This window comes from Lactuca serriola, chromosome 5 (assembly GCF_051521515.1).
Source record: "Lactuca serriola cultivar US96UC23 chromosome 5, Lser_US96UC23_V15, whole genome shotgun sequence".
NCBI lineage: Eukaryota > Viridiplantae > Streptophyta > Magnoliopsida > Asterales > Asteraceae > Lactuca > Lactuca serriola.
In genome coordinates, this window is record NC_136412.1 from 162699030 (window position 1) to 162712455 (window position 13426).

Sequence of the window (13426 nt, forward strand, 5' to 3'; positions counted from 1 at the left end):
GGGTAAACCCTTAAGAAATAAAGGAGATATGGGGATGGGTGTTTGGGTTGATTGTTTAATGATTGAATATAATAAATGTATTATTGTGGGTTGAAAACCCTATATGCTCACCAGACTCCCAAGCCTGACCCATTCAGTTTTCTTTGTATCACAGGTATCGATGCGAAGACCCATTTCACTTAGAGATTAAAAGAGATGTAAATCACTAGTGTAAATGAATGTATGATATGTTTATGCTTATGTGTTTGTATCGGAACATGACATCCCGAGGTTTTTTTATTAAATGAAAATACATTCTCTTTGAGAAATGTTTTGATAACTTATTATCATATCTTGTTTTGGGAAAAATTCTGCAACTGTTTTCTTTAAACGATTACTCTGATTTATAAAACAAAGCATAAACAAATCAGTCTTTTCTGGCCGTGAAATTGGGGATGTCCCAGTTGGTATCAGAGCATTAGTTTAATCGAACTAGGAATTTGTAGGATTTCTAGACTTAAACTCAAAATGCTAGGCGATGATTGCGAGATGAGTGTCTACCATATTTTAAGACACGACCACTAGTATATTTTAGGAAAGTTGCCTAAAATGCTTTTATGTGCTAAATGTTATATATTTTCCATATATGATATTATTTGTTCGGATATATGGGTTGTTGCCAACCGAGTCTGGAAACCTTATGTGTCTAGGATTCTAAGTGTATGGCGACGACATTAGAACTAGCATGTAAACGTTTCGGAGTGATAAGGAGATTCATATGTCTATCGTAAATAAAGCTTTCTTATCTTAAATTCTCGCCAAGCGTCTTCTTGGGTGTACAAAACGTTATGGTGAAGACTCGTAGAGAATTGAGTAAATGGAGGAAATGAAAGCCTTATGATAGTGAATGACACCTATCAGAAGATATCGTAAGAGTGGTATACTGCCTTTCGAGTATGTCTGATGAAATAACGGAACGTTTAGAGGAGTACGGTACGTCTGAAGTACACCTTCGATTGGAAGGATGATGGAATGATTGGTGTAATTCTTGAAGTTGTCCCATCATCTGGAATTTCCATCACCAACCGAGTTGAAGTAGAATTTATGAGTGAAGATGCGCATGGAAGAAGTCCTAGTAGAGTCTAGGAAAATTTTTATGATTAATTGGGCACATTCGTATGTGTTAAATTTTTTTGTGAATTTAGGACTTGGGGACTGCGAGAAAATACTTGGGACGAGTATGAGTAGGTGTGAATAGTAGTAGAGATCTATACTACTGGAAGCACAGAACTCACGCTTGGATCATGGAAAGTCATAAGGTTACCAAGAAGCTAGTGATTGGACTCGTTTTTATTCTATTATGTCATTACCATTTTTTTGGTAATGACTAAGGAGATTATTGTTATTCCGACCCTAGTGGTCATGTCAAATTGAGTCCGACTACGATGAGTTTGTTACATGGTTCGAAGAACCAAGTTTGATGTAACATCTGACTTAAGCCGGAAGATTGAAATCAAAGCGATCAATTGTATCGTGCTCGTTGTTAAAGAAGCTTGTAGCTAGAAATGCTACATGCTAAAATGTGATTATATCACATTAAAATATGAGGGAAGATATATTCCATTCTGGGATTTGACTCTAAGAAACTTGAGTCTAAACGTTGCTTCATACGATGAGAAGTCATTAGAACATGACCCATCGATCTGTTACAATAGATAAAGGAAAGTATTTCTCCTAAGAAGAATAAGGAGTCCACAATAAGGACTTATTTTGTAACTTGAAGGTTATGATTGAAAGTTCAACATAGTACAAAAAGAGCAGGTGCAAGATTGAGCATCGCCTGCGGTTAAGAAGTCCAAGAGTTAGATACTCAGTCGAAGAAACATAGAAGTTACGATTATTACCTAGGATGAAAAGATAACATATGGAATCATTATACAAGTCCTATTTCCGTTGATGATTCTGGGACGTAATCATCCTAAGGAGGAGATAATTGTAACTCCCATAGATCCGGGCTAGTCAATTTAGAGACAATAAGCGTCAAAAATGAATTTTTGATAGAAGATTTTTTAGAATGAATAATCACAACCAAGTTTTAGTATATGTCACAAGGTTTCCGTGCATATAAAGAACGCCGAAATCCGAATTATAACGAAGAAGTTATGACTTGTCGAAGTTTCGCGACAGAACCGACACAACACTGTGTGACGTAAAAAGTGAATTTACGAAAAAGTGATTTTTAGCCTTAGTGATCTAAATGAAAGTTATAGAGTTCGTTAAACCGAGAGCGTGCATAAAAAGAACGCCCAAATCTGACTTCGTATGAAGAAGTTATGATTTTCCGAAGTTTCAGCTTAGCGGTATGCAGCCCGAAACTCGAATTCGAGATCGAGTGATTTCTAGTCGAAACAATCTAAACGACAATAAAATATCTTGTTGATAGTATTCCAATGGTAAAAATATAGACGAAAACGGACGTCGGAGGAAGAAGTTATGAATTTATAACGGAGTTATCCTGCCCCGACCTACTAAAAATAATACAAAAAAAAATCGAAAGAGACTAAATGAAAGTTGTAGAGTATAGTCTCACCTACGTGTGGATATAAAGAGCGTCAAAAACGTAGCTCGTATGCGAAAGTTACACAAGTTTGAAGTCTGCTTAATCGAGTACGCCCAGCATACCCGGAACCGCCTCAGCTACGCATGCAATAACGTCACTCGAGTACATACGCATGCAATGACGTCGCGTACGCCCAGCGTAAGGCTTAGTACGCCCAACATACTGAGTACGCCCAGCGTACCTAGATTTACACCCAGCGTAATCGAGGTTTCAGCACCCTATAAATAGATGTCGATGGCTGCCGATTTCTTTTGTTCAAACTCTTCTCTCTCACTCGTTTTTACCCCGTTTTACATGCAAGAAATATCCCGAAGCCCCGGTATCATTCCCGACACCCAAAGCAAGTCCCGAAGCCCCTAGGATCCCGAGAAGTAAAGTTTCCAAGCCGAGACTCTGCCCGCATAAAGCCCGGTTTTGGAGAAAACATCCCGGTTTCGTCGGAAAAGATTATTTTAATAGACGAGGTGTTGTCCGATCATCGTCTTATCAAGTGAGTGTATAGTCCCTTTCACAAACACAATTTTAATACAAGTATTGTTTGAATGTATTAAGTATATGTTTTTGTGTGAGTGTATAGTTACTTTCTTCTAACACATAAATATGAAGTATTTGCTATGAAATACGTGCTATGTGTTTATATATTGTTGTTTATTTGAGATGAGTGTGGTATGCATGTTTTATATAGTTTTTAAATGAGTTAAACTGTATATGTATTTATATCTACAAATATGTTGGGTAGAACATGGGTAGATGATATAGTTGGTGTGTGATGAAAGATGGTATGAGTGAACCTTGGCAGCTATTTTCTTAGTGCCTAACAAAGAACCTTGGCAGCTATTGTCTTAGTGCCTAATAAAGAACCTTGGCAGCTATTGTCTTAGTGCCCAACAAAGAACCTTGACAGCTATTGTCTTAGTGCCTAATAAAGAACCCTGGCAGCTATTGTCTTAGTGCCTAACAAAGAACCCTGGCAGCTATTGTCTTAGTGCCTAACAAAGAACCTTAGTAGCAATGGATTTAGTATCGTATAGATGAACCTTGGTAGCTATGGATTTAGTACTATATAGATAAACCTTGGTGACTATGGAGTTAGCGCCTATTGTATAAACCTTGGTGACTATGGAGTTAGCGCCTATTGTATAAACCTCGGTGACTATGGAGTTAGAGCCTATTTGATAAACCTTGGTGACTATGGAGTTAGCGCCTATTGTATAAACCTTGGTGACTATGGAGTTAGCGCCTACTGTTGAGCAAACCTTGGTGACTATGGAGTTAGCACCTGATAAATATGGATTTAGTACCTGATAGATAAACTTTGGCAGCAATGGACTTCGTGCCAATCCCTTAGATAAATCCTTAGGAATGAATGGATGAAGGATAGTTGATTCTTAGGGTAAACCCTTAAGACATAACTGAGATATGGGGATGGGTGTTTGGGTTGATTGTTTGATGATTGAATATAATAAATGTATTATTGTGGGTTGAAAACCCTATATGCTCACCAGACTCCCAAGCATGACCCATTCAGTTTTCTTTGTATCACAGGTATCGATGCGAAGACCCATTTCACTTAGAGATTAAAAGAGATGTAAATCATTAGTGTAAATGAATGTATGATAAGTTTATGCTTATGTGTCTGTATCGGAACATGACATCCTGAGGTTTTATTATTAAATGAAAATACATTCTCTTTGAGAAATGTTTAGATGTGTTATTATCATATCTTGTTTTGGGAACAAATTCTGCAACCGTTTTCTTTAAACGATTACTGTGATTTATAAAACAAAGCATAAACAAATCGGTCTTTTCTGGTCGTGAAATTGGGGATGTCATAGGGGAATTTTGACCTTGTTCGTGACTCCACCTGTCTAGGTTTATGGCCCACAGAGGCGTCGGGCCTTGAAAGTTCTGACGAGGTTTAGGGTTCTGAGCAACTGGAGGTGTATTATAAGCTTGTGATCCGGAATTGTCGTCTTCAAGAAAGTCCTCAGCAAAATCATAGCCTAGGGGAATTACAGGCTCATCTTTTGGTTCGGCGCCGATTCAACCAACATTCCTTTGATTAGGAAAGTATGGATCTCTAGGAGGATGGAATCCAGCCATTGTTATCTAAGAGAGAATAGGCATATAAGAATTATCTAATATAATTAGTAACGGTAATAAGCAAATAAAAGTTTCTACAAAAGGAAACTTACAATTAACAGATAATGAACTCTGTACAGTATAACTCTTATTAAGTCCTTCTATAAAGACATAGTGTATACTAATTATATACAAATCGGGTTGAACAGACCTTCGAATAAGCGATCCTACTCTAATTCCACATCCAAAAAAGGAAAAGGAAATAAAGCTTAGACCACTCATTCTGAGTCTATACCACCTTCATCATATATAACCATAGTTCATACACTTAGTACTTATAAAACTATCAGCAAGGGTCCTTTGTTTTCATGTAGTTTGTTCTTAGTATATAGTGACTAAAATACTCCTATAGTATTTTAAATTTAATGTTCTGTTCTAGAGTTCTTCTGTATATGTTGATGGTAAGTTTTAGACTTGCTGCAACACTACCATCACTCCTAAGCACATGTTGGTCGTATCTCAAACAAATATAGTTGATTAGGCTATATTAATCTCAGGTATGATTACATAACTGCCCAGGTTTGACTGTAATGTCCAACATCCAAATACTTCTGAGTTGTTCTGAATGTGATAATGTTCATGTGTGTATAAGTGTTAGTATACTTTCTTGTAAAAATACTTAAATTTTTAAAGTATACTTGTAGTCGGAGCTATTAGCCCCAACGTATTTATAGTCTATATATCTTTATGAATTGATATACTTAGTTCACTATAAACAATGCTCTGATACTAATCTGTCACACCCCCAAACCAGACGGCGGAAACATCCGGGGAGGATGACTTCATTTGTAGTATCACAACACATGCATTTATAGAAATCAAAGTACAAACAACCACTGCATTAATAAGTAAAAGTTTATACATGTGTTCAATCATAGTATATTGACACCAATAAAGTTGATACAAAATATAGAAGACGTGACTCAAAATGGCTCCGTCTTCTCAAAAGCTTGGGGAGTACCTGTCTACTGATTCCCTGAGAATACAAGTAATTTGAAAAGGAGTATCAACATAAAGTTGAGTGAGTGCATAAGTATTTATGTTTGAAAGCTTGTTTTCTGTTCATTAAATATGTAAAATTGTTCCAGAAAATCCTATATTTTCTTTTTATATATTAAAAGTAGTTTTAATCCCATAAAACCGTTCTGTTTGTAAACTAGTATTATGTATTTGAATTTCCTTTGTAAAACATGTAAAAGTAATTGTGTCTGGTTCCACCAGCTGTTATGGTAAACTGTAATGTAATACTGTAAATTGTATCTTTGTAAAATTAGTATTTTGAAATGTACTCAAGTTTAGTTAATTATACACTAACCGTATTGTTTAATATCTTTTTCATGAGTTTATTATAACCATACTATGACTAGATTGCCTGAAACGACGCTTTGGAGGCGTCGGAAATGTTGATAACAATTGTCACCCCAGACCTGCCGGTCTAACTGTAACTAACAGTTTAGGTGCGGGATTGTCAATCCCTTATAAATCTATACACATTTGTTTCGATCCTTATGATGTAGATTCTGGTTATAATATCAGGACTTTAACTATGTTGTTTAAATGTACTAACAACTTGAACATATTAACTCCTAGAAAAAGTATATAGATGTTACGTGTATAATAACGATGAAAACTCAATCATTCTGAAATAAATGATTGTTAGTAAGTTTCTTGTTTAGTATTCTTGAAATGTATTTGCAAATTGTTCACACCTGTGTGGTTTTCAATTCAACCCTTGTTATTGTAAAACAATGTACTAGCGTATACTTGACTCGTGTATTAGTGTTCTTGAATCATAAATTATAACTATTATAATTTATATGTATTTTCTGTATTGATACTAATTATTCATGAATGAACCCCTTGCTCAGCAAGTTACAAAGAGTATTGAAACTGAATGAAATCACCTTTATATTTATATACATATACAATTATATAAATATGAATTTTGGGGAAAAATATAAGTTGGTATAACCATTTAAAGAATTTAAAAGTTTAGAAATGTTTGTGATGACTTGATGTCATTTTAACACTATTTGAAATCATTTGTAACACAAAATATTTGTGTTAGACTTGTATCCCCCCCCCCCTCCCTTAAAACTATAAAAAGTATGAAAAATGTGGTGGTGTGAACTCATTTTGTAGAAGTGATGATTTGATGAAAATGATGTTTAACTCGGGCAGCACTTCGACTGGAAAGAAGCAAGTTTCTCGGGAACTTCTCAGGGCTTTGAACTTCCGTCAAAGTTTTGATATGAAAACGGGGTGTTGGGGCAGCTTCGAGAGGTTAAACACAGAGAAAATGTAGGAGAGAGGATAGAAATGAGCAGCCAAACTCGGAACCCTCAACTTCTATTTATAGGATGTATTTTCAGGGTTCACGTCGTGAACATGGAGTTTCTCACGTCGTGAGCTCGATCTTATCTCTTCCAAAGACTTGATGTCTGGTAGCCCGGCTCTGGCACACATCAATCACAAGCTCAGGTCTTCGATGTCCATTTTTGTCTGTCTTTTTACTGTTTTACTACTATTGTCGAGGTCTTCGATTCTCGTTTAGATGGTATTGGCTATAAGTCGTTCAATCTCTATTTCGGGTTTTTAGTTGTCTACTGCTATAACTGAAACTTAGAAAAATCATAACTTTCTCATACGAAGTCATATATGGACGTTCTTTTTATATATATTTACGGTTTAATGATATCTACGAGTTTCATTTAGATACTTAGGACTAAAAAGTATTTTATTGACATTTAATGTTTTATGCTTAATAGTGATTTATCGTCTGTGTTGCGGATCTTCGATTTGCCATAACTTTTTCGTTATAACTCGGATTTTAGTGTTCTTTATATTTTTGAAAACATTGTTACGATATCTACCACTTAGTACATTCACATTGAGATTTTTGAACATTTCATTTTGTCACTATTTTTATTATCATCTCGAAATAGGTTACAATACTTGACTTTAGGTCATTACTTTGACTTGAAATATCGGGTTGTTACAGTGCATTGTTATTTTTTTTGCTACGATGGTTCATTTCTAATTTCATCAGTTTACTTAAAAATACTTGTTGCTTGCCGAAATAGTTGCAACTCAAACCTTCATCTGAAATAACTGCAAAAAGAAGGCAAATAATGTATAAAAATAAAAACTGTCATGCATACAAATTATTCATATTTTCCTTAACATCAAAAACAAAAAAAAATGCAGTATTTAGAAATGATACAACTCCAGGATAACAACTTCAATATTAAAAATTAAAAAAAAAATGGAAAAATTCATGTTTTACCTGAATAACAATGGTATGTAGAAGCCTCCTTCACATCCATCTATAACCAAGGGTTTTGTATTCAATTCTCTACCTTCAAGGTCAAACATTTGATCAGCATCATTGATGACTTTGATAGCAACACTACCCCCATTTTGTACTGTAACTATTCTATTGAACATCTCAACAGGATTATGTTGATTTGCAAGTTCAAAAATCATAATCTTCAAATACAGTTGCTCACTCCTTTTTGTACAACTCTTATGCTGTTTTATAAGTATATAATGTTCTTTTGGTCGCAAATTCTGTTACATATATGTTGATTTTGTTGATTGCTCTACTATCTAAATGTGGCACAAATAAATCATTGATGAAGGAAATCAAACATAAAGACATGGAAACGGATCAAAACTACTATGCTCTAATAGAAAGTTTTGAATAGTTATGATATAATCCATAATCTGTAAAAAAAAACAAAAAAAAAACAAAATGAAATGAAATGTCAAAAAGCATAAAATTTGTTACAAAAAATTAAAAGAGCTCCTTGTAGGAAATATCAAAATTGGCTTCCGTTTTGTAAGAATTTTCAAAATTAGGTGCCATTTTGTAAGAAATATTTTAAATTATAAAAATTTACCAAAACATCTATTTTTACCCATATACATATAACTTAATTTTTTTAGTCTGAAGTTAAACAAAAAATATGTAAATATTGTTTCACATTTTCTGTTTTTGCCATTTCGTAAGAAATATTTTAAATTATTAAAAATTTACCAAAACATCTATTTTTACCCATGTACATATAACTTAATTTTTTACCAAGTTTAGTCTAAAGTGAAATAAAAAATATGTACATATTTTTTCACATTTTCTGTTTTTCCCGAGGTAATATTCGTTCTTGAAGATCCTTAACCTCCACCTGGTTCATGATTAAAAAAGGTGTTTAGTTGGACGGAATTAGGGGTGCAAACGAGCCAAGCTACTCGTGAACCACTCGGGATCGGATCAATAAAAGCTCGACTCGAAACCGATTTTAAACGAGCCCGAGTCGAGCTCGAGCTTAATATTAAGCTTGTTTATTAAACGAGCTCGAGCTCGAGCCTATGTCACTAAACGCGATTAGGATCGCGAGCCTAAAAGAGCCTTTATATAAAATAATTTATTATTATTTTAATATATTAAAATAAAAACATATTTAGTGATTAGAGATTTAGGGTATTAGTAAACGAGCTCGAGCCGAGCTGAAGCTTATTTAGGCACGTCAGACAAAAAACGAGCCGAGCCCGAGCCCAAATCGAGCTTGTATAATTATTTACAAGCTCGAGCCGATCTCATTACAAGAAGCTCGAATCGAGCCGAGCTCGAGCTCGAGTCTCGCATAACTTAAACGAGCCCGAGCCGAGCCTGACCAGGCTCGGGCTCGGCTCGACTCGTTTTCACCCCTAGATGGAATTGAATGGACACCATAATGAATATCCTATTCCATCATATTAGCGAAACAAACATGTTTTTTCATTCCGATGGAATGGATGATTCCATTCAATCATACCAAACACTTTAAATGTAAACAATGGAATTACCTCCAATTGGTTACCACCGTAAGTGTAGTTGATGTGCAGTTTTTTCATTTCAACGAAATGCAGATCACAAAACCCATGATTCCTGATTTCTTTACTGAAAGCCTCTCTATTGATCAGTCAAAACTGAAAGGTTGCTATATTGTTAAAGGTAGACGCTTTGTTCCAAGGGATGGAGGTAAGGTACCAGTGAATGCATTCTGATCAATTTTTCTGTAGAGGCGAAAGACATTATGAAGATTAATTTGGATTAATAATTTTGATAGAAAAAAAAATAAAACGGTTGAAAGGAATGCATACAATACACGCGGATAAGTTAGAGCAGGGTGTCCGGTTCACCAACCTCATAGTCTGCGGAAACCCAGATAAAACTAAAAACCCACATAGAACTACTTTTGGCATATTATCTGACGCAACAAACAGATCACAAACCATTGGGTCGACCTAACATTAAGTTAGATGTAATTACAGGCATGATTTTATGTTTACCAGAGAGATCTATGACAGTTTCCACAACATGCTTTTTGCACTGTACAGCTGTCTAAAATAATGTTCAGGAGACGAAGGAGAGTTGTTGAACGTGTATGAATTTGACTAATTGTTGCGTATTGTTCATTTATTAGACATTCATTAAATATAAGAATGTCCAGCAACCCAACGACTGCAGCCAATGGTGTTGTCAGTTCATGGCTGTCAAATGGTAATGTTAAAATCCAAATTGGTAACAGAAGTAAAAAAAATTAGGAAAAAGATGAATCAATCATGAATATTAACCTCGGATTTGCTATAAATTGGTTGTTGTAGTTGCTATAGGCCCCTGCCTTTGTTCTTGCATCCAAATGGCTGATTAATTCACCGACAAATGAATAAGTGGAGAAGGCGGTAACTCAGCCGAAATCATTGGCCATTACAGTAAACACAATCCTAGCGGAGGTAGGCGACGGTGGAGGTGGGAGACGATGATCAAAACTAACCACCACCAACCAAAATCAGAGCAAGCAAATTGAAATTCGGAAGCAAAAAATAAAAAATAAAACTCTATTTCGATGCGTATACCAAAAGTAAGCCCTAGAAAGAAAACAAAGAACAAAAATTTATACCCCGCTCCCGAGTTGTAGCAAAGAAAAGAAGAGAAGAGAAAAGAAACTAAGGAGAGAAAAGAAGATAAAAGAAAGGAAAAAGAAATTGTCATTTGTGCTCCCGAGTTGGAGAGAAATGGAAGGAAAGTTAAACATTTTGTTCTTTCTTTTCAAGTCCTCCCAAATCGGGAGGAAAGGTAGGAGGGAAAGCTTTCCTTCCATTTCCTTTCACTTCCTTCCTTTAATGAAACTCGGGAGCACCATTCTCTCTTGCTTTCCTCTCATTTCCTCTCATTTCCTTTCTTTTCTCTCTTAATATAGAAAAACAAAGACGAAGAAGAAACATACCTGGCCTGAAGAACGACAAAAAGACGACAGTCGATTGACGGGACGTCTCCAATTTAGGCATAGTTGTCTGCTTCATGTTGAATCATCACGACCAGTCGACTTATTCACCGCATACCCCATTCCAAGTCCCATTAGATAACAAAAAACAAAATCGAACCCTAAAATCGAAAGTTGAGAAGTGATTAAGAATCCAATTTCATCAAAAACTGACGGCTGAAAGCGAAAAAGTACAAATTTTCAAGATATTCTTACCTGATCAAAAGTAAAGAGGCGGTGGGGAAGGATCCGGAGGAAGTGACCATCGTATCGCTTAACGATCAGTGATATAAGGGACGGATGGAGGTAGATAAGGGAAACGGATCGGGTTAAGGGAACCAGCAAAGAAGGCGGGTAGTGGAGAAGATGGAGTAGACATCGAGAGTGGAAAATGGTGGCAGATTTGGGGATATGGGGTGAAGGAAACTGTAGGAGGTGGAGTGCTTATCTAAAGAACCCACAAGCATCGAATGGAGTCGGTGTGAGGCGGTGGGCTAATAACACAAAACGTAAATATGAATGCCCACAATAGATGTGACAAACATTCGAGAGTTCTGATACAATCGACAACGTCAAAGCCAAGATCCATGATAAAGAAGGTATCCCTCCTGATCAGCAGAGACTCATATTCGCCGGAAAATAGTTGGAAGACGGTAGAACCCTAACAGACTACAATATCAAGAAGGAATCTACCCTTCATCTTGTCCTCCGCCTCCGTGGTGGAATGCAGATCTTCGTCAAGACATTAACTGGAAAAACAGTCACACTGGAGGTTGAAAGCTCTGATACGATCGACAATGTGAAGGCTAAGATACATGAAAAAGAAGGGATTCCACCGGATCAACAGCGTCTGATCTTCGTTGGTAAGCAGTTGGAAGATGGTAGAACTTTAGCTGATTATAACATCCAAAAGGAATCCACTTTGCATCTGGTTCTGAGGTTGAGAGGAGGGATGCAGATTTTTGTGAAGACATTGATAGGGAAGACGACCACTTTAGAGGTAGAGAGCTCGGACACCATTGATAATGTGAAGGCAAAGATTCAGGATAAGGAGGGGATTCCGCCTGATCAACAGAGGCTTATATTTGTTGGGAAGCAGCTTGAAGATGGGAGAACTTTGGCTGATTACAACATTCAAAAAGAATCAACTTTGCACCTTGTCCTTCGTCTTAGAGGTGGTATTTTCTGAAAACAATAACACTATTCATTGTGTGTTCGCAAGTAACTGAAGTTCTATAGACTATGGTGTTTCTATTTTAATACAGTTCTTGGTCTTTCTTTAATGTCATTAAACAATTTAGAGAGTTATTTTTTGAATTATATCGGAGTGATTTTGGTTTATATAATGCCAAAAAGACCAAACAAAAACATTCCCAAAAGAAGGCTAGATTTTATCTCTTTGCTAATACAGTTATTTAAGAGTTGAAGAGCTTCCTGTGAGTTCCAAATGCTTAAGTAGTTGATCGATAAATTTTGTATATAAAATGTAGATAGTATTGAGCATCTTTAGATTCATTAGAACTTCGGAAGAGGCTTAACATATGTATTTTTAACTCTTGTTGCTTTGAAACTTTATCACTATAGTGGCAATTTTTAGGTCTTGATGTGTAGAACAATATGTTTAATTTAGGCTTGTAGCTGTTTAAAATTGTCATAGAAGCTTACAAGTATTTAAAATTTTAAAAATATAGTTGATAGTTTGAAAATGAAACACACTAGCATTGAACACTATTTCTCTAGTGAGATTGTACCAATCCTATATAAATTTATGTTTATAAAAAACAATTATTAAGAAGTTAGATTGAAGTCCCAAAGAATAGTCCACAAATATGATTATTGGACAGGATATTCCCCTGAATGTTCAACAATCAACAACTTTGTCTTATGCTACTAAAAATCTGCAAAAACAACAATCAAGTTTCTCAAATGGAATCCCAAACAAAAGCTATAACTTGGGGAAGGTTGATTAAATATTTGTCAAACAAAAGCTATCGATTGTATACATCAAATTACTGAACTTGACAAAATAAAATCAATAATTAACACTTGCCATAACTTGGGGAAGGCTGATTGAAGATTTTTCATGTTTCAAGTACAAGATGAACATTAACCTAACTTTTAATATGCTTTAGACTTCACATACATAAATTCCTCGTTCTATGATATGCTAATTCTAGACTTCACATACATACATGTGCTTGAAGATAACTTAAGTAAAAAAAATAAAGGGATCAAGAGAAATCGACATTAATCCAGACAAAAGAAATATATCCAGGCAGTTTTTATCAACATAAATTCGATTGGAGAAAAGAAAACAAGTTCAATAAAAGAAACCAAGTTGTAATCGACATTGATCCGGACAAAAGAAATAAATCCTCAA

General features: G+C 35.4%; 1 pseudogene; it reads left to right on the forward strand.

The window, feature by feature from the left end:
• LOC145053200 (polyubiquitin-like) overlaps positions 1–12235 on the forward strand; it is a 274535-nt pseudogene extending 262300 nt beyond the window's left edge.
• Positions 12236–13426: the final 1191 nt, after the last annotated feature.